General features: G+C 47.9%; 1 protein-coding gene and 1 long non-coding RNA gene across 3 annotated transcripts in view; one reads left to right on the top strand and one right to left on the bottom strand.

The window, feature by feature from the left end:
• Window positions 1–7452: 7452 nt before the first annotated feature.
• Window positions 7453–15218, bottom strand: LOC144308112 (uncharacterized). The gene is made up of 3 exons (XR_013374747.1): window positions 14629–15218; window positions 8974–9077; window positions 7453–7888 (listed from the first exon to the last, which is right to left on the bottom strand). It is a non-coding gene; the product is annotated as an uncharacterized LOC144308112 (long non-coding RNA).
• A 201-nt stretch (window positions 15219–15419) lies between these two features.
• The window catches only part of CLCN4 (chloride voltage-gated channel 4), a 69175-nt gene continuing 60022 nt past the window's right edge, over window positions 15420–24572 (top strand). Inside the window, exons 1-2 of one of the 2 annotated variants that reach the window (XM_077888749.1) lie at window positions 15420–15568; window positions 16740–17011. The gene's annotated coding sequence lies outside the window, so the exon portion shown is untranslated. The remainder of the gene's footprint in view (window positions 15569–16739; window positions 17012–24572) is intronic. The other variant, XM_077888750.1, reaches the window with a different exon arrangement.

Here is a 24572-nt window from a genome sequence, read left to right as displayed (position 1 = left end):
CACCAGCAGTGTCAAGGGTTCTAATTTCTCCACATCCTGGCCAACACTTACATCATTTTGATCATGGCCGTCCTAGTAGACGTGAAGTGGTATCTTACTGTAGTTGTGTCTGTCTTCAATCTACAATGTCTAGCTCCCCGCCCCAGTAACACACCAGGATCCCATGTTCTGGGCTTGGCTGATTTTATCCCTAGGCTATAGGTTGACATGTTCCTGTGAACTCTATTCTCTGTTAGTAAATACTGGGGGGAAAATCTGTCATTGAATCTAGAAGCTTGATCAGATTCCAGTTCATTGGGACGCCTGGGTGGCTCAGTGGTTGAGCATCTGCCTTCAGCTCAGGGCGTGATAGTGGGTCCTGGGATCGAGTCCCGCGTCGGGCTCCCTGCATGGAGCCTGCTTCTCCCTCTGCCTGGGTCTCTCATGAATAAATTTTTAAAAAAGGGAGGGGGGTAAATGCACATGGGATTTTGCTGGATAGCACCCCATGTCTCTCGGGGCTGTGCCATTTTGTGCTGTCACCAGCGCTGTATGCACAGTTTCCCCACAATGGCACCAATGAAACGTCGTTTGCCACTTCGAGGGACGAGAAATGATACCTCAGCAGAGTCTAAATGTGTGCGGGGCTGCTTTCATTATAGAAGTTTTTGAGATGTTCTGTTATCTGTTGGGGCTGGCCCTCTTCCCTTTTTTTTTTTTTCCAGCATTTTCTCGGCTATTGCTTGTTCTTCCAAATGGACTTCATAATCAACTTGTCTAGCCCCAGGAGTGGGGGGAAATGATGAAATCGTTACCAGAATGCATTGAATTTACAATTTAGGGAGCACTGACATCTTTATAGTGTTGAATCCTCTCATCCAAGAATGTATTAATATATTTCCATTTGTTCAAGACCAATTTTGTGTCTTTCAGGAATGCTTTACAGTTTTCCTCATTTATATCGAAGACATTTCTTGATAGATTTTGGCTATTTTCTGTCTTTATAGGGATAAAGACAGAAAAGAAAGATAAGATACAAATACTATGCATACTAGGCTAGATACCTTTTTTTCCCAGACTTAAGTTAAAAAGCTAGTGTTTCCCCTTTAAATAAAATGTTGGCCTCAGGAGGTGAATTTCACACACATATTTATGATGTTAGGGACGAGCCCATCGATTTCTATTTTCTTGAGTGTTTTCAACATGGATGGGTATTGGGTTTTTCAAATCCCTTTTCTCCATCTACTGAAATCATGATTTTCCTTAGCTCTAAAAATATGATAGATTATATTAATGGCTTTCCTAGTAGAGACCTTTTGTGAATTAAACTCCATGTGGTCATGATGTACACACATTCACGTGCTTCGGATTGGTCTGCTAGTATTGTGTTTATGATTTTTGCATCGCTACACTAATTTAATTTTAGTGCGCTCTTTGCAGGTCAAGGGTCAATGCCATACTCTATAAAGCAAATGTGGAAGTTTTTCTTCTTTTTCTTGGCTCCAAGAGAGAAAGTTTGGAAGAATTCTGCTGAGGAGCCTTTTGGGTGTGCTCTGTGCTTTTTATCACAGGCACACTCTTGAAATTACTTGCTCTATTTCCTCCATGGAAATTGAGCATTTTAGACCTGTCCCTTGAGGTCAATTTCGGTTGAGTTGTGTTTTTCTTAAAAATGACCCATTTCATCTGTTTTCCCGTTTGTCAAGAGCACACAGGAATGTTTTGGGAGGGGATTGCTGCCTTCCTTTCTAGAGGGTTCTTTCCCCCTGGCATTTCCAACTTTCTTTTTTTTTTTTTTTAAAGTTTTTTTTTTTTAATTTTTATTTATTTATGATAGAGAGAGAGAGAGAGAGAGGCAGAGACACACAGACAGAGGGAGAAGCAGGCTCCATGCACCGGGAGCCCGACGTGGGATTCGATCCCGGGTCTCCAGGATCGCGCCCTGGGCCAAAGGCAGGCGCCAAACCGCTGCGCCACCCAGGGATCCCCATTTCCAACTTTCTATATGTGTTTTCCCCCTTGTTTTTCCCTGATTAGGTTAGTGATTGGAGTATTTTTGGGTTTCTTTTCTCTTTTCTTTTTTCAAGAGAACCAGCTTGGGACACCTGGCTGGCTCAGTTGGTGGAGTGTGCAACTCTTGATCTTGGGGGCTGTGTGTTCGAGCCCCACGTTAGATGAAGAGCTGACTTAAAAATTAAAAAATATATAAATAAATAAATAGAACCAGCTTTTGATTTCATTTGTTCTATTGCTTTTCTGTTGTATAACTCATGAAATATTGCTTTCATTTTTATGAATTGTTTTCTTGGGTCTTACATAGTTGCCTTATTTGGGCAGTTGTTTGAGTTGGGTGTGTTTATTTGAAGCTTTGTAATGCTAAACCAATGTAATGCTATACATTTTCTCTGTCAACTCATCTGTTGAGTTTTCATTATCATTATTCCTAAGAAATTCTGTGATTTCACTCTGTATTTCCACTTTGACCCAAAAGGTGTTATTAGCATGTTTTTTAAAAGTTTTTTTCCATATAGGGGCACCTGGGTGGCTCAGTGGTTGAGCGTCTGTCTTTGGCTCAGGTTGTGATCCTGAGGTCCTGGGATTGAGTCCTGCATCGGGCTCCCTGCATGGAGCCTGCTTCTCCCTCTGCCTGTCTCTGTCTCCCTCTCTGTGTCTCTCATGAATAAATAAATAAAATCTTAATTTTTTTTTCTAGATACAAGGGTCTTGACAGATTTTTATTCATTTCTACTTTCATGGCAAAATAGAAAATCCTGTTGGGCAGCCCTGGGTGGCTCAGCAGTTTAGCGCCTGCCTTTGGCCCAGGGTGTGATCCTGGAGACCCGGGATCAAGTCCCACGTTGGGCCCCCTGCGGAGAGCCTGCTTCTCCCTCTGCCTGTGTCTCTGCCTCTCTCTCTCTCTTTGTCTCTCATGAATAAATAAGTAAAATCTTTAAAAAAAATCCTGTTTGTGTTATTTTTATTCTTTGGAATTTATTGAGATTTTCTTTATGGCCTACAATAATCAGAGGGAAAGAGTGTGTGAGCACGAGCAGGGGGGAGAGGGAGAGGGAGGATCTTCAGTAGACTCCTCACTTAGCGCAGAGCCCAACACAGGGCTTCGTCTCACGACCCTGAGATCACAACCTGAGCTGAAATCGAGAGTCGGATGCCTCAGTGACTGAGCCCCCCAGGCACCCCTACATTTTATGAATGTTCCATGAAAAGCAGCGCATTCTGCATACTTCGGGGTTAGAAGCTGATTGCTGTGTACATACATACATGCGAGGTGAATTTTCCAGGGCTGCCATGATGCATTAGCACAAACCAGGTGGTTTAGAACAGCAGAAATGTTGTTGTCTCACAGTTCTGGGGGCTGGACGTCCAAAATCCAAGTGCCGGCAGGGCCGCCCTCCCTCTGGGGGCTCTAAGGGAGGAGCCTTCCTGCCCCTTCTGGCTTCTGGTGGCTCTCGGCGGCCCTTGGCTTGTGCGTCCCACCAAGCTCTGCTTCATCTTCGCGTGGTCTTCATTCCTGTCTCTGTCTCCAAACTCCCTCTCCTTTCTCTTCAAAAGACACCGATCATTGGATTTATGGCCCACTGCAAGTTTCATCTTGAAGATCCTTAAATAATGACATCTGCGAAGACACCATTTCCAAATGTGTCTTTACTCCTGTGTCATCTCCTTGAGCCGCCCTGGATGCATTGAGGGGGGCTGTTAGCATTTCCGGTTCTCTTTACAGCACCGGTAGGTCCACTAGTGAAAGCTCCTGCTGTCTTGTTAGCATAAACATCGGTGACTCTTCAAAATCATCGTTGTGTGCTGTGGCCTCGCGCGCCGTAACGTGGCCTCCGTCTCTAATGCTGTTTGCTAGGAATTCTTGTTAGATGTGATGGATGCGATCCTTTCATGTTATTTGCATTTTCCTTGTGTATCTTTCTTTGTACATCATTTATTTCAGTCTTTTTGTTTTAGCTGCATCTGTTCCTGCACAGATTGTTATATTCTGCTTTGTTAGATATTCTAAAAATGTTTTCACGTTTTTACATCGATCGTTATGGGCTATTTACATTTGCTATGTGATCTCATTTCTGTCATTTTTATGTTTATTCAAAATTATGGCTCTATCATTTCATGATAGTTATCATCATGATATGGCTATCATTGTGTAGCCATTCTCTTTTCTTCGTATGCATGTGTGTGTCTGGGCATGTTTGTGTGTGTACAAATACATGTATGTGTGCAGAATTTAGGAAGGTTTACGTTTTATTCGAGCGGTTTCCTTGTATTTTTTTAAGGATTTTAAAAATTTACTCATGAGAGATACACAGAGAGGGGCAGAGACAGAGGCAGAGGGAGAAGCAGGCTCCCTGCGGGGTGCCCGATGCGGGACTCGACCCCAGGACCCTTCTGCCTCCCTCTCATGAGGACTCCTTTTTTTTTCTTCGTCCTCTTTTTTATTTAAAGACTCCAATATGGAAGTCAACGAGGCACAGGTGGCTATTGAGCATTCAGAACGTGACTAGTGACTGAAGAACTGAGTTTTCTAAAATTTATTTTTAATTAATTTAAATTTAAATAGCCACATTTGGCTGGTGGATATGATACTGGACAGCACAACTCTAGAAAGTCCATCTGAGAGAGATTAGCCGCAGGTATCCGAAAGCAAAATAATAATGAGGGCAAAGTGTACTTATTTTATTGATCTTTAGTTTTCTGTTCGTTAGTATATTTTCCGGTCTAAACACTTCGTAAACACACCAATATTGTGGTCAATGCCATCTGGTTGGCTTTATTTTTCTTGACATTCATGCTTTGCCCTCATCATCAAATATTATTTCCTCTGTAGCACCATTTATCTGATTTCTTGAGAAGTCTGTGTGTGTTCCTTTGCTATTCTTAACTTTTAAAATTGTTATCCTCTCTCTACCATGTTCATGAGGACCCTTGTGAGGACACTGGACCCTCCGCATATGCCAGGGTCATCTGCCACGTCAGGAGCCGTGCGCTAAGCACAGCTGCCAAGTCCCTTTTGCCATGTGAGGTGACCTGTGGACGTCTTTGCGGGGTCACCACGCAGCTGGCCACGGAAGCTCTCATGTTAGAAGGGCCTGTTCCTTTGTTCTAATGTGTGGGCCTTTGTCATGCATCACAATGTTTGCTTTCAGACAAGTGATCACTGTCCTCTCACTTTTTTTTTAATGAATGTTTTATTGGTGTTCAATTTGCCAACATACAGAATGACACCCAGTGCTCCTCCCGTCCAGTGCCCCCCTCAGTACCCGCCAGCCAGTCACCCCCACCCCCGCCCTCCTCCCCTTCCACCACCCCTAGTTCGTTTCCTCTGTCCTCTCACTTTGTTTTTTTTTTTTTCTTTTTTTTTTTTTTTTATTGGTGTTCAATTTACTAACATACAGAATAACACCCAGTGCCCGTCACCCATTCACTCCCACCCCCCGCCCTCCTCCCCTTCCACCACCCCTAGTTCGTTTCCCAGAGTTAGCAGTCTTTACGTTCTGTCTCCCTTTCTGATATTTCCCACTCATTTTTTCTCACTTTGGAACGAGGTTTGCCCGCAGCGAAGTCCGAAGGCAGAGGCTGCGCGTCTCGGGGCGTTTGGAAGCGCGCGCCGGGGCCTGCGGCTGGAGGCCCAGGGCCTTCTGGAATCTGCTCTTCCTCCTTCCCACACGCAGACGCCCCGGCCAGATTGCTGTTCCTGCCCTGCAATTGTAGGCAGATTCCCCTGGGAAATGAGCATAAATGGTTTCATCGCAGTGGAATTAGTTTAAGGGAAGCGCTTCACAGCACCGGCTAATCGGCCCGTGTGACGGCGTCGCTGCGCGCGGGCACCGACCCGGGAAGAGCTCGCCCTCCGCGGGGTGGCTCGGAGCCCTCGACGTGCCGCCCGCGGGCCTGGGTCCGGGAAGGGCCGCGGCGAGGCCCCGGCCGCTCCCCCGCGCCGTCCGGGCGCCCTGGGCGCGGTGGCCGGCGGCCGCGGGGGACAACGTAGGCCTCTGGCAGCCTGCGAGGCCGGAACCGAGGCGCCCGGAGCGAAAAGGCCGCGCCGCAGCTACGTGGCCTCCACCGCCGGAGGGGGAGCCCCGGGGCCACGGGGCGGGGGCGGGGGGGGCGAGGCTCTCGGAGGCACCAGCGCTGCGGGCTCTGCGGGCTGGGGGGGGGGGGGCCCCCCCGCCTGCACACAGCTGTACTGCGCCTGCGCGGAGGCCCCTCCAGGCCGCGGCCCGGGTTAGCCCTCCCCCGAGACGTGGCGGTGCCGGGGCCACGACGGCAGCTCCGAAGGGCTGCGGCGGGCGGGACTGCATGCCCTTGGGGTCCGCACCGTCACTCGGCCGCTCCTCTTTCCTTCAAGATGTTATCCGTGTATCTGAGCGAGAGCACAGACGCACAGGGAGAAGCTCGTAAAAATCGAAATTGGTGCAAAAGGTCACAGCGAGCAAACGCTCACGTCTGAAAACCACACGCGGGCTGCTGTTTGCCGACCCCGCGCTCCCGGGCCGGGGACACGCATCCCCAGGCAGCCAGGGCGCGTGCGCCCGCTCGTCCCTGCGGCTGCGCCCGTGCGGCCTGAGGCGGGTGCGAACAGGCTGGCCGCGCGGCTCCACGGAGAGCTACGCGTGCGTGTGAGCGCACACTATGACTTTGCCCTCTTGCCTCAAAATATCGGAGGATGTTTTCATAAGCATATGTCGGGGCCGCGGCCTGCCCCGTGCAGATCCCTCCCGCAAGTCTCGCGAGGCGCCGGCGCCGGGCGCTAGGAGTCCTGCCCGCCGCCGCCCACTTCACAGGGGGGAAAAGCAAGGCCGGCAGAGGCACGGGGCACAGGCCTGCCAGTGTGATGCGCCCACGGATGACCTCGGGCTGCGGCGCTGCTTTCGGCTGAGGACATTCGGGGACGGTTTTGCTTCTGGCTTAGCGCTACGCGGGCGTCGGGGAGGTAGATCCAGCCCGCCTCTCTGCCTGCGGGCCTCGACGTGATGTGAGCTACGCTGGGCACAACTGGATCGCGCTCCGGAGGGGCTCAGGGAGCTAGCGCAGGGCGGGGCGAGGAGCCAGGAGGACCCGGCCTGCCGCCCCCCCCCCCCGGGCGTGCCAGCGTGGGGGGGTGACTGTTGTCAGGGCTGTCGGGGAAATGGGCACAGCCCAGCCGCCTCCCCCTGTCAGCAGGCTGCTGCGAGGGTCAGGTGACCTGCAGCGGACCAGTGGGCCCGTTCGCGGAGTACCTGGCGTTAACACAAGGCGGCTTGAAAATGGCTTAAAACCCCCACCATGTAATTAATGCGTTTCCATGTCTATGCAGACTCCCCTTCTACCTCGGTGCCCGGCCACCAGGTTCGCCTCCTCGGACAGAAGGACCCCTCAGTTTCCTCCGCACCCGTTCCAGAATAATGTGCGAATGTCTACAATACTTCCACCTGCCTGAACGACTACACTTAAGGGGTTCCAAATGAAGCAGACTTAGGGTCTATGGTGAACTCTTAAAAATGGCTGGGAAATGGAACATTTTTAAAAAGGATGTTACTTATTTATTCATGAGACACACACAGAGAGGCAGAGACACAGGCAGAGGGAGAAGCAGGCTCCATGCGAGGAGCCCGACGTGGGACTCGATCCCCGACCCTGGAGTCACGCCCTGAGCCGAAGGCAGAGGCTCAACCGCTGAGCCCCCCAGGCGTCCCGGGAAATGGAACATTTTTGGCATCGAATTATACTCAAAGTAATTTGAGGCCAAGCCTGGTCCACCCCCGCGCTCCCCGTGTTGGGCCCCGCGCGCGGTGGGATGAGGAGCGGCAGCTCCAGCCTGTGGCCACCAGATGGCAGTAGCGCTCTGCTCCCAGAGCGGCCGCCGCCGCCGAGGTCCCAGCCGCCGCTCCAAGGGATACAGTGCGGGAAGCTGTGGAGAAAATAGAAGGCGCCACTAAGGAGAGATTAAAGCTCAAAGGTTGCAGCACAGGTATTTGCAGAATGCTTTCGTGACGGGTGGCAACGGCTAGGGAATTTATACGGAAGAGAGATGGAGACCGACCAGCGGCCGATGAAACATTAACACCAGTTTTGGGCTGGCTTCTTCTTTCCTAAAGATTTTTAGGAGCAGAATAATCTAGGAGGACTGGGAATTGTTCTCTTGGGGTTTTGCAATTAAGATTTGAGAATCTTCAAGTAATGAAATCTGCATTAAAAAGCAGCCAGAGGGGATCCCTGGGTGGCGCAGCGGTTTGGCGCCTGCCTTTGGCCCAGGGCGTGATCCTGGAGACTGGGGATCGAATCCCACATCAGGCTCCCGGTGGGTGCATGGAGCCTGCTTCTCCCTCTGCCTGTGTCTCTGCCTCTCTCTCTCTCTCTCTGTGACTATCATAAATAAAAAAAATAAATAAAAAAAAATAAAAAAAAAAGCAGCCAGAAGGGACGCCTGGGTGGCTCAGTGACTGGGTGCCTGCCTTGGGCCCAGGTTGTGACCCTGGGATCTGGGATCCAGTCCTGCATCCGGTTCCTCGCAGGGAACCTGCTCCTCCCTCTGCCTGTGTCTCTGCCTCTCTCTGTGTCTCTCATGAATTCCTAAATAATATCTTTAAAAAAAACAGCCAAAAATATTTCTTCCATGATTATTGTGTCTACTTGAGTGTTGTTTTTTTTTTAATTTATGATAGTCACACAGAGAGAGAGAGAGGCAGAGACACAGGCAGAGGGAGAAGCAGGCTCCATGCACTGGGAGCCCGACGTGGGATTCGATCCCGGGATTCCAGGATCGCGCCCTGGGCCAAAGGTAGGCTCCAAACCGCTGCGCCACCCAGGGATCCCTACTTGAGTGTTTTTAAGAAAACAAGCAAAGACTGTTCCCTGTTACAAAAGTAATACACCTTAATGGTAGAAAAATTAGAAAATGTAACCAAGCTAAAAAGAAGAAAAATGTAAAACACACCCGAATCCTGCTAGGCAGTGAAATCCCACGGGTGGTTGAGACTTCAGTGGATTTCTTACCTGTTTTCTATGTTCACATGTAAAGATATTCTCATAAATGAAATCTAGTACATCGTCGGGGCAGCAAACTTTACCCTTCTTCCCTTCTGGGTTCTCTGGCGAGTCTAATAATGAAATTGACAGAAGACAGATTAACAGGAGAAAAATTTAATTGTGTCCGTATGGGAGCCCACAGAACTATGAGACCCCAAGAAGTGAGCACAGCAAGCTTTTAGACAAAGAAAGCATAAATCGGGGAACAAGTGACCGAAGCCGAGGCTTGGGGTAGCACATCAGTCTTTCCTTCCCCAGTGGAGAGCAGAGACTATATCTCAATTCTTTCTTTCTTTGTTAAAGATTTTATTTATGTATTCATGAGAGACACAGAGAGAGAGAGAGAGACAGGCAGAGACACAGGCAGAGGGAGAAGCAGGCTCTCCGCGGGGGGCCGATGTGGGACTGGATCCCGGGACGCCAGGGTCACAACCTAAGCCAGTGGCAGATGCTAAACCACTGAGCCACCCAGGCGCCCCCTAACTACTTTTTTCCTGAGTTTTGTACCCAAGACACAGCAAACATTCTTAAAACAAAAACTATAAAGAGCTCTGGGTCTATTTGTATGTCTGTATGTCTCTATGTCTGTGTGGGTGTGCTCTAGATGTGTGATATTTTTCTACCTCTGGATGGTATTGCCGAAACTAATTTGCAAAGAGCTCTATTTAATTGGCTTCAAGAAAATTAAGTGTTTCTATAAATCAAGTATACTCTCGGAAATGTAGAAAGGAACCTAAATGTTTTTTTCAAGTTCACATGACCTGCGATGATCTTCAATAAATACAAAATAAATTTGTTGGTTTAATAGAAGTATTTCTTCAGTAGTTAACTATTTATTTGATATCTGATCCAAGCTTCATTGTTCAAAAGAAGTAACTTACAGGAGGGGGCTGGATGGCTCAAGCAGTAGAGGGTGCTACTCTATCTGGGGTCGTGAGGTTGAGCCCCACATTGGGTGCAGAGATCACTTAAAAAAATAAAATCTTTTAAAAAAAGTAATTTAAATAGATATAAATTAGGTCAAAGCTTATGCTAAGTTAAACCTAATAATGGCTATTCAGTGAACATCTAAGTCATTTCCAAATAAGATTAACATTAAATGGGAAAACTAAGTTTATCTACTTTGGGTCTTTAAATTTTTACAGAGAGAAACAAATGTGTGGGTCTATTAACAAATTTTATGCCACACTGAAAAACATTATTATGAGAAAGGATACACTTTCAATAATTTTTAAATGTATCTATCAGTTTGCTAATCTGCCACAGGATGCTAACACAGGATAGACAGCTCAAGGTTGCCCGCGCCCTGGTTTTCCCCGGAAAGCAAAGATTACAAATAGTTTCAAAAATCGGAAGAAGGGCTGTGACAGCAAAATGAATTAAAGCGAGTAGGTCAGAACCCTTGGAACAAGTGAGCTAACTGCACGCAAGCCCTGCAAGGTCGGCAGCGCAGGCGCAGCAGCAGGCGCCCCAGTGCAGGGTGAGAAGCAGTGGGGCTCTCCGGCCAGCTCCTTCCTGCAGCGTGAGGATTTACCATAATTTCCGGTTTCTGAAACTGTGCTCACAGACCCTTGGTGGGCGAGCATTAGCATAATAGAAAATACACGTATGATCTACAGCTATCTAGATAAGTGGATCCTATATATCTTCAATTTTGTCTCTAATGTATAGTTGGGCTTATGGATGGATTGATTATCCGTATGTAAAGAAAAAGGTAATTTCATAAAGTGCAAAAGAGTGAATGCATATCATACTCAAAATGGGAAATACGTGTTGGTTCATTAAGCGTTTTTTTAAAATATTTTATTTATTTACTTGAGAGTGAGTGAGACAGCACAAGCAGAGGCAGAGGCAGAGGGAGAAGCAGGCTCCCCTAATGAGCAGGGAGCCCGATATGGGGCTCGATCCCAGGACCCTGGGACCCCGGGCCTGAGGTCATGACCCGAGAGGAAGGCAGATGCCCAACCGACAGAGCCACCCAGGTGCCCCAGTTCATTAAGCTTTTATTTTAGGTGGTTTTATATGTGTAAGTATGGTCTGGGCCGGAATATACACTCTCTTTCTTGCTGTGGAATGATCCAACGTGTTTGAAAGCCACCACTCTTGAGCCATGGAAGAGTCTGCGTGGCCAGCTGAAAAGGCCAGTACAAGAACAACCACCCTTGAAAAAAAAAAAAAAGAAAGAAACGTAAAAGAAGAACAAAATGGGGGGGGGAATCATTTAAAAAATCCTTCCCCTATTTCCTGTAACTACTTGCAAGGCTGGGAATTCTGAATTGTGGTTCCCAATAATTTACAACCCTGCCATCAGCTTAGACCTAGCTGTCCCATCTTCCAGATTGTTACTCTGCTCAGCTTAGAGCAAGCGCCTTCCTCAGTAATGTGGGCATCTTGCCGCCCCTGCCTGTCATAGGGTCCCCAGGCTCACAGAGCCATGTCAGGGGACGCGAGTAAATCTCATGCTCTAATTCTCAAAAAGCTTATGTAACTGCGTTACACAGAAAGGATGTATTATTCACTTAACGTAGTGCAGAGGCGACTGTGCCACCCTCTCTGAGTACATCTATATACATCTATAATTATTACCTAGTGCCAGCTTTGGGCCATTCCTTTCCTAGATAAGCTTTGTAAGTCTTTGAAATCGAGGAGGTAACATCTGAACTAATAAAGCTGAGGTTGTCAGGAAAAAGGGGGTTTCGTTTGCTTAGTTTTTGTTTTTTGGTTTTTTACAGAATCACTAGAAACAATAAGGATGAAAGAAAATGGCTGTATATGAAAAGTAGGAGGTGTGTTTTGGGTAAAAGCAGGTATGAGGAATGGAGATGCATTTTTGGTAAAGGGAAAAAAGAAAGTAATTTCATCCTAAAGGAAAATCGTTATTTCAGAATAAGAAAGAAAAAAGGACAAAACCCAAATGGATATAGAAAGTTGTAGAAGGTTTGCAGAAAAGGGATCTTGAGAGAGGAATCTTATGTGTGGCAAAGCAGAGATTAAAATAGATTTATTTAAATTTTAAAAAAAGATTTTATTTATTTATTCATGAGAAACACACAGAGAGAGGCAGAGACATAGGCAGAGGGAGAAAAGCAGGACCCTTGAGGGGAGCCCCATGTGGGACTGGATCCCAGGACCCGGGATCACGCCCTGAGCCGAAGGCAATTGCTCAACCACTGAGCCACCCAGGTACCCTGGATTTATTTAAATTAAAAAGAAAAAAAAGGGGAGAAATTTAATATCAAAAGTACAGTGGTGCAAAATTAGAATTTGGTTTTCTCTCTGTTCAAAGGACAAAGTTTTCTTAGTTATTGGTCTGCTCTTTTTTGTTTTTTGTTTTTCGGTCTGCACTTAATAAGAAATTGCAAACAAAGGTTTTTCTTTACCTTCAATGTAACCTGCCTAGAAAACAAAGATTCTGTGTTTTGTCTTTATCAGGTTTACTTAAGCAAACTTATGTAAAAAGCTAACTTTTTTCAAATAGGTTTTTAAAATTTTATTTTTACATTTTTAAAAGATTTTATTTATTTATTCATGAGAGACACAGAGAGAGGCAGAGACACAGGCAGAGGGAGAAGCAGGCTCCTTGCAGGGAGCCCTACATGGGACTCAATCCCCAGTCCCCAGGATCACACCCTGGGCCAAAGGCAGGCACTTAACCGCTGAGCCACCCAGGGAATCCCACTCAACTAAGTTTTTAGTGTTATGTTAAATTTCACGGGATGCATTGTAAAATAAGAAGTGATGCTAAGCTTTCTTTAGGAGATATTTATATGGAAGTTATTAATGTAAACATTCCAGAAATTATATGAAATTCATGAGAATCTGATGTACTGACATAGTGTTATCAGCCATAATTCCGGTCATTGTCTTAAAATGCTGCATGTTGAAGAAATAACCAAATTTTCTTGTCAATTGCATTATAATGAATTCTCATCTGATCTTTAGCCATTGCCAGTTTTTAAGTCTTTTGTCATTCACAGGTAGTCATTGTTTTATTCTGATGCTTTTGCCAAAATGTTCCTGCAAAAGTGCTTTATCTTTGAGGAGATTCATGAAAAAGACCCTGACAAGCACCCTATGGAATACAGGTCTCTGCTGACCTTAAGATCTTGACACTGAACTGGGTAAGAATTTCTAAAGCTTTCGTGGAAAAGTGATGAATTCATCAAAGAACAAAAGATCGAGATCAACAAGAATTAATTACAGGAGACCAAAGGAAGTAATGAAGATAATTAGAATTTTTTATAACTTCACTTAAAATATTGCTGGTTCGTTAATGTCTTGTTTGCAGATTTAAAAGGATCTGAAAGAGCATGATCCATCACTATTTTTGCTGCACTCAGAAATAATCAGGCCAAGTTTATTAAAAGTCAACTTAATTTGCAAAACAAATTAGTCTTGCCATGGTTGTCTTTGATGGAAATGATTATGGAGAGAAAATTATGTTTCAGTAACACACCCTTGTGGATTTTAGATTCTAGTGCCGTTGATCATCTGAGGTTTATTTTCTACCCGCAAACTGGAGTGGATCCTGAATTCTAACTTCCTCCAATATTTGGCTAAAACCCTGCAGCCTAGCATTTCCAATTTTCTCCCACTATTTTCACTTGGAATCACTCTGAGGCTAAGCCTGCCTTTTCCCCGAAACCATGCAGGCTGCAACTGGACAACTTGATAAAAACTTCAAAGAAATCACAGCAGCCCATGTGCGGCTCTTTGTGCCTGCAGCTGTGCAGCCACTCAGAGAGATCACCGGGGGGACACTAACACTGCGAACAGGACGATCTGATTGCCTGACCGCACTGTTTGTGCTCTGCCTAAAGATACTTAGAATCCGACTTTTAGAAATTTTCTCAACTGACCGCTCTGCAAACTCAGAAAATGGAATTTCTAATTTGCTTGAACTATTCATGTTTTTCTTTTGTTTCCATAGAAATGCCTCTCATTAAAATTACCCGGTTAGGGCGGCCTCGGTGGCTCAGCGGTTTAGCGTCTGCCCTTGGCCCAGGGCATGATCCTGGAGACCTGGGATCGAGTCCCACGTTGGGCTCCCTGCATGGAGCCTGCTTCTCCCTCTGCCTGTGTCTCTGCCTCTCCCTCTCTTTGTGTCTCATGAATAAATGAATAAAATCTTTAAAAAAAATAAAATTACCCGATTGCTCACATTGTATGGAAGCCTGATTCAGGTGGAAGCCCGCCTCCTGAAACACAACCTCAAGTTCATCCTTGGCCATCACGAGGTTACGTGTTTGCTGATACATCATGTTGTGCCTGTGTAAATAACCTTAAAAGTTCTTTTGTAGATCGACTTAGGTGAAACCTGAATCTGATTATAAGCCATTGGGATTTATTTGGTTGGTGAAACCTTGGCTCCCGGGTAGCTCTGCTCTGGGGAAGTTTTCAATCCTTGCCTGTTGTTTTCCCTATAATCATATTGACCTTTGTAGTGCATTACATATGACTGAACTAATGGAAACAGCAAGTGTGTGATCCTGCCGCCTGACTGCACCCAGCACGTCGAGGAGGAGGAGGATGCTACGAAGGCTGGTCATGCCCTGAGCCTGCTGAGAGAAGGGCCCAGACGTGGGGAGGGGCTGTTAAAATGAGAAACAAAGCGAGTCCCACCTTGCGGGGTCCCTGAGCAGAAAGACCCGGTTTGGTCACGCAGGTGAGGCTTGATTCGGCTTCGGCTGCCAGGCTTAGAGGACCTGGTCACTCCTTGCTCACGTGTCTGGAAATGAGAAGCAAACCTTGAACGCTTCCCAAAGTTGATAAAGGACTTGGTAACCACTGAAAATTGTAATTATTGTAAGTAATCAGTGCGAAGAATGAACAGTCGCAGCTTTGTCACTAACAGGGGCACCCTTGAGCCTCATTTCGGGCTGAGTGTCGGGGTCCGCCAACTTCTGGTGTGTGCACAGTAATTTTTCTTTTTATTCCCTGTTTTTCTTTTCTTGTTCCTTTCCTTTCCTTCTCTCTGTCTCTGTGTCTGCGTCTCTCTCTCTCTCTCTCTCTCTCTCTCTCGCTGCTGACTCACGGGTTTGAGTCTGGCTATTTGGAACCTCTGACAGCAGTCCCCACACGCCGTGCGGAATGACACGTCCGTCTTAGGCCTTCCCTGAACCGCCCGCCTGCCCTCCTGGTTTTTCACACTTGAGCGTGCCCTGCAAGAGGAGGCCAAGCTAAGCCACCCGCAAGCAGCAGCGCCCCGCAGGGAGGACGGCGCCTCCACGGCCGCGGGAGGCCGCGCTGGGGACCCCGCCGTCGCCGCCGCCGCCCGGATCGCCCGGGTCGCGGCGGCAGGTCCCCCCGGGAGGCGAGCGGCGGCCGCGCGGGGCGGGGCCGAGCGGCGGGGCCCGGCACGTGACGGCGCGGCCGGGCTCCGCAGGGCGGGGGCGGGGCGGGTCGGGGGCGGGGCCGCCCGGGGCGCCGGGGCCAGGCCGACGTCTGCCCGGGGCCGGAGAGCGCGCCGCTCGGGCTCCGCCTCCGCGAGACCCTGAGCCCCGGGAGCCGGGGGTTTCGGTCGCGCTTGAAACTTTAGAGCTCGGGAACCGGAAAGGCGAGGGTAAGTCGCTCACCACCTAGAAAAATCAGCCTGGGACGAGTGACCTAGAAAAAGCACACGGCCACATTGTTGGCTTTTGAAGTCCGGTGCAGAAAATGATGGTAGATCGCTGCGAGGGGCAGAGGGCCCGTATCCGTGCCCCGAATTAGAGACCTCCCGAGCGGACATGTGCTTAATCCGGAGGGAATGGTGGGAAAAGGGCCCTGGTTAAATATAGAAGGACGCGAAAGCCGCCGTAACAAATAGCAAGTAGGTAACTCCTGGCTGCTTGCGAAACAACCTATTTCACATCTCTTTCGGCGGCCAGGAGGCCAGGCCATGTAAAAAATCGTGATTGAAACTCTCTCGAAAGTGAACCAGTGTCTGAAACTGGAATACAAGCGCGACCAGTTTCTGCTCTTGTCCTTTCACATTTCAAAGCCGTGTCTATGGCTTGGCAGAAGAAAGTTGCATTGGGTTCACTGCTTACGTTTGAAATATGCCATTTCAAATGGACATGACCACTGTTGGAATTTTCTAAGGCTTTCTAGGGAAGGCTTTGAGTTGTGAATGGGAAATGTTGACATCGTGCGTGTTTTCTGTAATAGTAAGATGACTCACTTCTGCAGAATGTGATAAAAATTAAAAAGCGTGAAACAATGTTACAGAGTTATTATGAATTAACTCTTTCATGTCTCTGAGACATCAAATTCCTGGCCACAGCGTTAAAAAAAAACCACTGACACGAGTACAACCATGCTCATGCATTAGTGCTTTATTTTAAATAAATACAAGCAGTAGGACTATGTGGCATCCCTTTTTTTTACCTTTGGCAAATACAAGTTTAATAGTAGAAAGTAGCTGTTGAGAGTAAATAAAAGCATTATTCATCAGTGCGAATAGCCTAATGGTCCATAAGGAATATGCTTCAAATTACAGTATTTGGTATCTTTGCTACATGATTTGAAACCCTGAACCTCTATGCAGAGTATTTCCAGACACTTTATATTTTACCTGTCACTTGGATCTGCACAAAATATGTTTCTCCGTTGCATCTCATAAAGACTTTGAAAACTAAAACACCAAATTGTTCCCTTTCATTACTAATCCCTAACTCTTTTGAAATCCCATTACGTGCTCGGAGCCTGTAATCACTCGGATTTCGCCCTCTGTGCCGTTTGTTTCCCCGTAGTTGCTGAAAGCCTAGGCACGCCGCGCTCCTCAAGCGAGCTGCCCGGAAGGGGCGCGGGAGCGGGGCTCCCCGGCCGCTCGCTCCTCACCTCCCCGGACGTCCAGGGTCTTCCTCGCCCCCCACCCCCTCCCCGCCTCGCCCCGAGGGCGTCACGTGGCGGCGTGGGGCCCGCCCCCGGTGACGTCACCGCGCTCGCAGCCGTCGCGCCGAAGAAAGGATGCTCTAGGATGCCGTGCAGGTGGGCGGCGGGGATGCGCCATGCGGCACTGCAGGTAAGGGACGCGCGGCGCCCACGCTGCAGGCGCACCCCGGCCTGCAGGCCCGCAGCCCGTCGGCGCCCCAGAAAGCGAAAGTGGGGTCTTCGGCGGCTGCGGCTGCTGCAGGCACCAGGCGGGGGTGCGGGGCGGGGGTGTTGCAGGCCCACGCGTGACTTCGGGCTTGGCGTGCCCATCCGGGAAAGTGGGCAGGGGCCAGACGGGAAGACCGGGGCCTCTTGCCCCGGCGAGAAAAAAAAACCGGAATGATCCCCACACATGCATTATAAAGCGAGAAACGGGCTGGTCCAAGATAACTGTCAACTGCTTTCCAGCTGTCATTGTGCTTCCTAAATAATGCCACATTTACCGATTCCCCCTTCAGGACGTTTGTCCTCAGTCTTTAGCCCGATTTCTTCTAAAGCAAGAGCTGCTTTGCTCTGAATGGAACGGGAACTTACTGGTTAGCAATTTAAAGAGCTAGATGTGCAGTGTAAGTCGTTTGGCGTTGTTTTGCAAGGTTCCAGCCTTTAGAGGGGATGTGTCAGAAATGCATTTTCTCCCCCTCCAGGTGTCTTAAGTAGATGAGAAAATGACAGCATCCAATCCAATCAAATCCATAAAATAAAATGCAAGCCCCGAAGATTAACTGCGAGTGTAAGAGACAGCGGATCAGCTACATCTCTTAAGGACAAAATGGTTTTTAGAAGGGGGTGGGGTGGAGGCGAACACCCAAACGGAAGAATTCCCAGTGTTCTTTTTAATTCCCGTGCTGAATAGTTAGCTTGCTGAAGAAGGGGCTTGATGACTCAGCGGCAGATGGAGGGGGTCAGGTGACTTTTCAGTTCTGGCCGGACAGGGGGTGGGATTGTAATGGACTCTGTTAAGCATTCTAATCTGTTCACATTCCTTTCTCTGGTTCAAATAGGACCTGAGGCCAGGACACGGGTGGGCACCCTTGGGAGGAGAATGTGACGTTCTTTTCTGTAAAACGTGACCCCCCTGGAAGTTAGGGCATCAGTAAACTGTGCTGGAACACACACCATGAATAATTTGATTCCCCAGTAACTGTTGGAGGACAGTATTAAAAAGCAATGCTATTTTAGTTGATAATATAAGGAAGGGTTTTTATTCTTTACCCCCTGCAGGGGGCTTACTGTCAGGCAGCCCAGATAGCTTTGGTTCTAAGGAGGGGATTTATATACTTCTCTCTCTGCTTTCTTTTCTTTTTTAAAAATTTATTTAATTTATTTTATTTTAAATTTATTTTTATTTTTTTCCTTTTATTATTATTTTTTTATTGGAGTTCATCTGCTTTATTTTCTAACTGATTTCCAATTAATTTCGGAGTAAGGCAAGGCTTATAAAAACGATGGAGAATTCTCTTCCAACTTAGAACTTTGTAAGATTGCCATCCAGAAGACATCAAGGAGAAGAGAGGATGTGAACCCTGTTTAGAGAAAAATGGGGCTAGAGATGGGGTGGGGGTGAAGTCAGCAAAGAAAAATGGGATGGGGATGGGGTGAAGTCAGAGACTTACCATTTGCTAAAATCAAAATAATGTTTCTGAGAAATTAATGCTATGTCAGAAAACGAGCTGGTAAGATATTGGGACGTAGTCTTGCATATACTTGGATCTAGAGAGCCAAATGTCAAAATCGTACCTCTGTCCATATCCTCGCCTATATATGTCCATACATTCGTGTCTGTATCTCTACAGCTGTGTCTTTGCTAGCATAGTCTTGTTTTTATGAATTCTGCTTATATAAGAAAATACCAGGCTATTTTCCAAGGTGGGTGTACCATTTTGCATTTCTGCCAGCAATGTATGAGAATTTCAGTTGCTGAGGATCCTTGCCAGCACCTTGGTTTTGTTTGTTTGTTTCTTTAATGTTAGCCCCGCTAGTAGGTACATAGGGGTTATCCCTTTGTGTTTTTTTTTTTAGGTGACTGAGTCTTATTGTATATAAATGATTCCCTGCCAGCACTTCAGTATTGTCAGTTTTGTTAAAAAAAAAAAAATTAAACATTCTGGTAGGTAGTTATGGCATCTCATTGTGGTTTCTTTCTTCTTTATAAATTTTTAAATAATTTACTTATTTATGGTGCTTCGAGTCTGTTTCTCCCTGCTAGAAATAGAATAGGAAGTCCACGAAGCCTCGGGTTTGTGTGCTTATTGTGCGTTCCTCTATCTCCAGCTCTGGGCGTGGTACCGGGAATATTTAGTTACTGTTTAATAAATCAGTCGATGTTTAGTAATTGAGCAGGTCCTGAAGGCCTGGGGGAGCTACCCTGCTCACACCAGAGGGGGTTAAACCATCGCGGGGGCCTCTGCAGTTCCCGCTGGTGGAGGAGTCAGGGATGAACCGGATTTGCCAGCACGGTTTCAGGCTGAACTCATTCTCAAGGAGCTCGCTAGCAATTTTCATTACCTAGCTGGTAACTGATCTTCATTTTTCATTAATTATTTTCAAGTCCCTGGATCCAACCATGCTTGAAGCTTCAATTAAAAATAAAAAAAAATTATTTCTCCCACTGCCTACCCCCTGCCTTGGCAACCACCAATCTGCTCTCTACGAGCTTGATTCCCCGCGGTATTTGACTTTCTCTGTCTGACTGACTTCCCCTTAGCATAATGCCCTCGAGGTCCATCCAGGTTGTTGCAAATGGCAAGCTTTCATTCCTTCTTAGGGCCGAATAATATTCCATTGTAAATATGTACCGCATCTTCTTTATCCGTTCATCCATCATCCGTCCGCAGACGGATTGTTTCCTTGCCTTGGCTGTTGTAAATAATGCTGCAGTGAACACAGCAGGGCAGATATCTTTTTGAGCTAAGTGTTTTTGTTTTCTTTGGATAAATACCCAGAAGTGGAATTGCTGGATCATGTGGTAGTTCTATTTTTAGGTTTTCTGAAGAGCCTCCATTCTGTTTTCCACGGTGGGGGCACCAGTTTGCATTCCCACCAGCAGTGCACGAGGGTTCCCTTTTCTCCACAGCCTGGCCAAGGCTTGTTATTTCTGGTCCTTCTGTTAATAGCCCTTCTAACAGGTGTGTGGTGTTATTTAGTTGTGGTTTTGATTTGCATTTCCCTGATGATTCGTGATGTTGAGCGTCTTTTCATGTGCCCGTTGTTCATCTGTCCATCTTCTCTGGAGAAATGTCTATTTAGATCTGTCCATTTTTTGATCAGATTTTATTTTCTGCTGAGTTGTGTTAGTTCTTTATATTTTGGGTATTCGCTTCTTATCAGATAGATGATTTGCAGATGTTTTCTCCCATTCAGCAGGCTGCCTTTTCATTTTGTAGATGAATTCTTTTACTGTGGAGCTTTTTATTTTTTTATTATTTTATTTTTTAAAGATTTTATTTGTTAATGAGAGAGAGAGAGAGAGGGGCACAGAGACACAGGCAGAGGGAGAAGCAGGCTCCAGGCAGGGAGCCTGATGCGGGACTCGATCCCAGGTCTCCAGGATCAGGCCCTGGGCTGAAGGCGACCCTAAACTGCTGAGCCACCCAGGCTGCCCTCTGTGGAGCTTTTTAATATGTCTTATTTATTTTTGCTTTTGCTTTTGGTGTCAGATTCCAAAAATCATCTCCAAGACCTGTGTCAAGGAGCTTACCGCCTATGTTTTCTTCTAGGAGTTTTATGGTGTCAGGTCTTAGGTTCAGAAGTCTTTATCTCGAGTTAATTTTTGTATAGGTGTAATTTTGTATATGGCATTTCTTACAGAGCTTGGACGTCCTGATGTGTTGTTGCAGTAATTCAGCAATTTGTTTGTTGCAATTTCCTTCATTTGGTTCAGGTTGGCTACAGGGAGTAAGATCCTTGGGTCCCTTCCTTCCTTCTCCCCCACTCAGCCCTAGATAGAGCAGAACAGGTGATAGAGACAGATGTCATAGAGACTGGATTCTACTTCTGGCTTCTGGACTGTGTAACCTTGGGCATGTTACTTTGTGTCTTTGGGCCTCAGTTTTCTCATCAAAGTAACCAAGAAATTTAGATCAGGGTTTCTCTGCCTCAGCTCTGGTGACCTTTAGGGCTGAATAAATGTGTTGTGGTGGGGCCATTCTGTGCACTGTAGGAGGCTTAGTGGCATCCCTGGCCTCTGCTCACCCCGCCAGGAGCGCCCCTCCCCGGGTTGTGACAAGCAGAACGTCTCTGGCCGCTGCCACCTGATCCCCCGGGGTGGGAGCATTGCCTCTGGTTGCAAACCACTGATGTGGATGGTCTCTAAATGTTCTTCTGGCTTCAGTAGTCTAGAATTCACTTTCCTATGGTTGGTTTGACCTAAGCCCTTGATCAGAGATCCGATTCCCTTTCATCATGTCATAAATATTGGAAAATACAACGAGAAGGCTTTTTGACACTGTGGGGTTCCAGAAATAGCTTCTGTCCAAAAGGGGAGGCCTGTGTGTGCCACTGAGAGCTGGGAAGCTGGGCAGGGAGGAGAGAGAGCATGGGGCACCAGAGCAGCGTGTGCTGGAGCCCAGGGGTGCCCCGACACCCCTGTCCTCGTCACCTGAGACCCCGGCACAGACCTCACGGCCGCGTCCCTTCCTCATCGGCACGCGTGGGCCGGCGGCGCGTCACGGAGGTGGTGCTGGCAGTGACCGCGGGGACAAGACGGTGGCGGCCTCTCGGGTAGCTGGTGGGAGGCCGATGCCAACTGCCTGCACAACCTAGCGGAACCCCCCCCCCCGCCCAACCTAGGGCAGGGCCTCCAGTCTCAGGACAGGACGCGTGGCCCGGGATCTGACTCTGACACCTGAGCCGCTTTATCTGCGTCACTTCCCCTCTTGGCGCAGTTGCTGGGTCCGTGACATGGGGTCCCCGGGATTTGCTGGTCCTGCTGCCTCCTTGGCTTTGGGGGGGGGGTCAGAGGGATGTCCAGGGTCTGCAAGAGACAGGAAGCAGCGACGGGCGGGGTGGGAGGCTCAGATTGGCCAGGAGACTCCTGTCGCGGGCCTGGGACCGCACTGTGCCTGTCCCATCGTCCCCGTGCCATCAGCCTTCTCTCTGACTCTTCCAGGCCTCATCAAAATTGGTTTGGCCTGCAGTGAGCGAGCTGCTGTGCCCAGGCCAGGAATTCTGTTTCTGGTCGCAGCTCAGCCTGGCCCAGAGCCGGCCCCCGCTCCCCTGCTCCCCCCCGGGCCTCCCCTCTGCCGGGACAGAGTACCAGAGACCAGGTGGCTCGTCAACAACAGCCTCCTCTCTCAGCTCGGGAGGCGGCCACCCCGGTGGGCTCCGGGGAGGCCCCCTGCTGGGTTGCAACTGGCCACCTTGCCCCAGCAGCTAGCTCTCCGGATCTCCTTGCCGGGTCCTAGTCCCATCAAGGGGGCGCCACCTCCAGGACCTGATCACCTCCCAGAGGCCCCGCCCCCAGATGCCATCACGCTGCAGGGAGGTTTCAACCTATGAATTTTGGGAGGACACACGCGGCCCGTGACGGTAACCAAATAGAAGTTGTAGCCCTTGATTGGGCCCCGGCCTGAACAAACCTCTAAAATACGGACTTGGGGACACTTGGGTCATTTTTATGTGACTGTCTGTTAGATGATGTGAGGAAACTACTCTAAGTTTCATTAGATGTGATAATCCTGCGGGGTCGTAGGCACCCAGCTAAGCCGCTCGGGGATTCTTTTTTTTTTTTTTTTAAGATTTTTATTTATTTATTCATAGAGACACAGAGAGAGAGAGAAAGAGAGAGAGAGAGAGAGAGAGGCAGAGACCTAGGCAGAGGGAGAAGCAGGCTCCATGCAGGGAGCCCGATGCGGGACTCGATCCCGGGCCCCCAGGATCACGCCCCGGGCTGTAGGCGGCGCTAAACAGCTGCGCCACCGGGGCTGCCCAGCTCGGGGATTCTTGACACAGAAACAGTGAGATAACTCGTGTGTGTTTCCTGCTGCCGTGTTTTGGGGCTAATTTATTACACAGCAGTAGGTACTAACACGGGAGTATGTGCAAGAGTCTTATTTTTTGGTGATGCATGCTGAAGTGTTTAGGGATGAAGTGTCATGATAGCAACAAGTTCCCTAAAAAAATTTTTTTAAAGCATTTTTGGAGATCTCCTTAACATATGGCTGAATGCAAGACGAATTCTCATACCTGCTTCTACATTCAATCTGTTGCAATATCACGTGTCATGTAGCCTCTGGAAAATTCTCCGGTACTCTCACAAGAGAATGAGAATGGGAAAAAGGCAAATAACAATTTAAGATTATGATAAAAATGTTTTTGACTGCATGGATCCCCTAAAGAGTCTTGGGGATCCTAGGTGTCCCCAGATCACACTTTGAGAACCAGTGCTCTAGAGAAATAATTTTTTTTAAAGATTTTATTTATTTATTCATGAGAGACACAGAGAGAGAGAGGCAGAGACACAGGCAGAGGGAGAAGCAGGCTCCATGCAGGGAGCCCGATGTGGGACTCGATCCTGGGTCTCCAGGATCAGGCCCTGGGCCAAAGGCGGTGCTAAACCTCTGAGCCACCTGGGCTGCCCCTCTAGAGAAGTAATTTACTTGTAAGTGGTTCAGTTAAAATGGGGACAGCAAAAAAGGCCAAATGGGAACGCTTACTGAATTTGACTGCTGTTATTTGTTGGGTTCTTCTGGATAATGTTCTGTGTATTTGAAAATGTTCATGATAAAAAGTTTTTTTGTTTTTTTTTAAAAAAGATTTTATTCATTCATGAAAGACACACACACAAAGAGAGAGAGAGAGAGAGAGAGAGAGAGAGAGAGAGAGACAGGCAGAGGGAGAAGCAGGTTCCTGCGGGGAGCCCAATGTGGGACTCGATCCCAGGACCCCAGGATCATGCCCTGGGCCAAAGGCAGATGCTCAGCTGCTGAGCCACCCAGGCGCCCCAATGAAAACTTTTTTTTAACACGATAGAAAAGGGGGTGCCTGGGTGGCTAGGTCAGTTAAGCTTCTGACTCTTGGTTTTGATTCAGGTCATGATCTCAGAGTGGTGAGATGGAGCCCCACGTCGGGCTCTGTGCTCAGCGGGGAGTCTCCTTGAGATCTTTTCTCTCCTTCTTCCCCTCCCCCTGCTTGCACACTGTCTCTCAAAAATAAATTTAATTAATAAATGAATTTAATTAGTCAATTAATTAAAATAAATAAAATCTTAAAAGAAAAGAAATGTAGACCTTTGGCCATGTGGGGATTCTGACTGAGTAGGTCTGGAGGTGAGGCCCAGCAGGAGCATTTTTGATCGGAGTTCCAGGTGCCCCTGGTGGATCTGAGGCCCCACGTGAGGCCTGCTGGCGCCAAGGTTACCAGCACACCCACCTGTCCTCCAGCCCTCCACCCTCCTGAGCCAGATTGAGGGGTGTTAGTTAGGGGTGGGGCTTATCTGTTTTCCCAGCACCCGTGGGGGCAGGTGTTGGGGCCAGTGTGTTCCCCACGCACACTCTCCCTCAACAAGTCTGTTGAGCCACTGCTGTGCCGGCTGCGGGGAGGACCTTGTTATCAAACCGTTGCTTAACCACTCTTTCAGTGGACAGCAGAGATAAACTTTCCTTTTTAAGGGCGGGAGTGGGTTTCCTTCACAGATCATGATAAGTGTTTTATTT

Source organism: Canis aureus, chromosome X (assembly GCF_053574225.1).
Source record: "Canis aureus isolate CA01 chromosome X, VMU_Caureus_v.1.0, whole genome shotgun sequence".
NCBI classification, from domain to species: Eukaryota; Metazoa; Chordata; class Mammalia; order Carnivora; family Canidae; genus Canis; species Canis aureus.
Note: the sequence above shows the minus strand (reverse complement) of the source record. Positions and strands in the feature narration are given on the sequence as shown.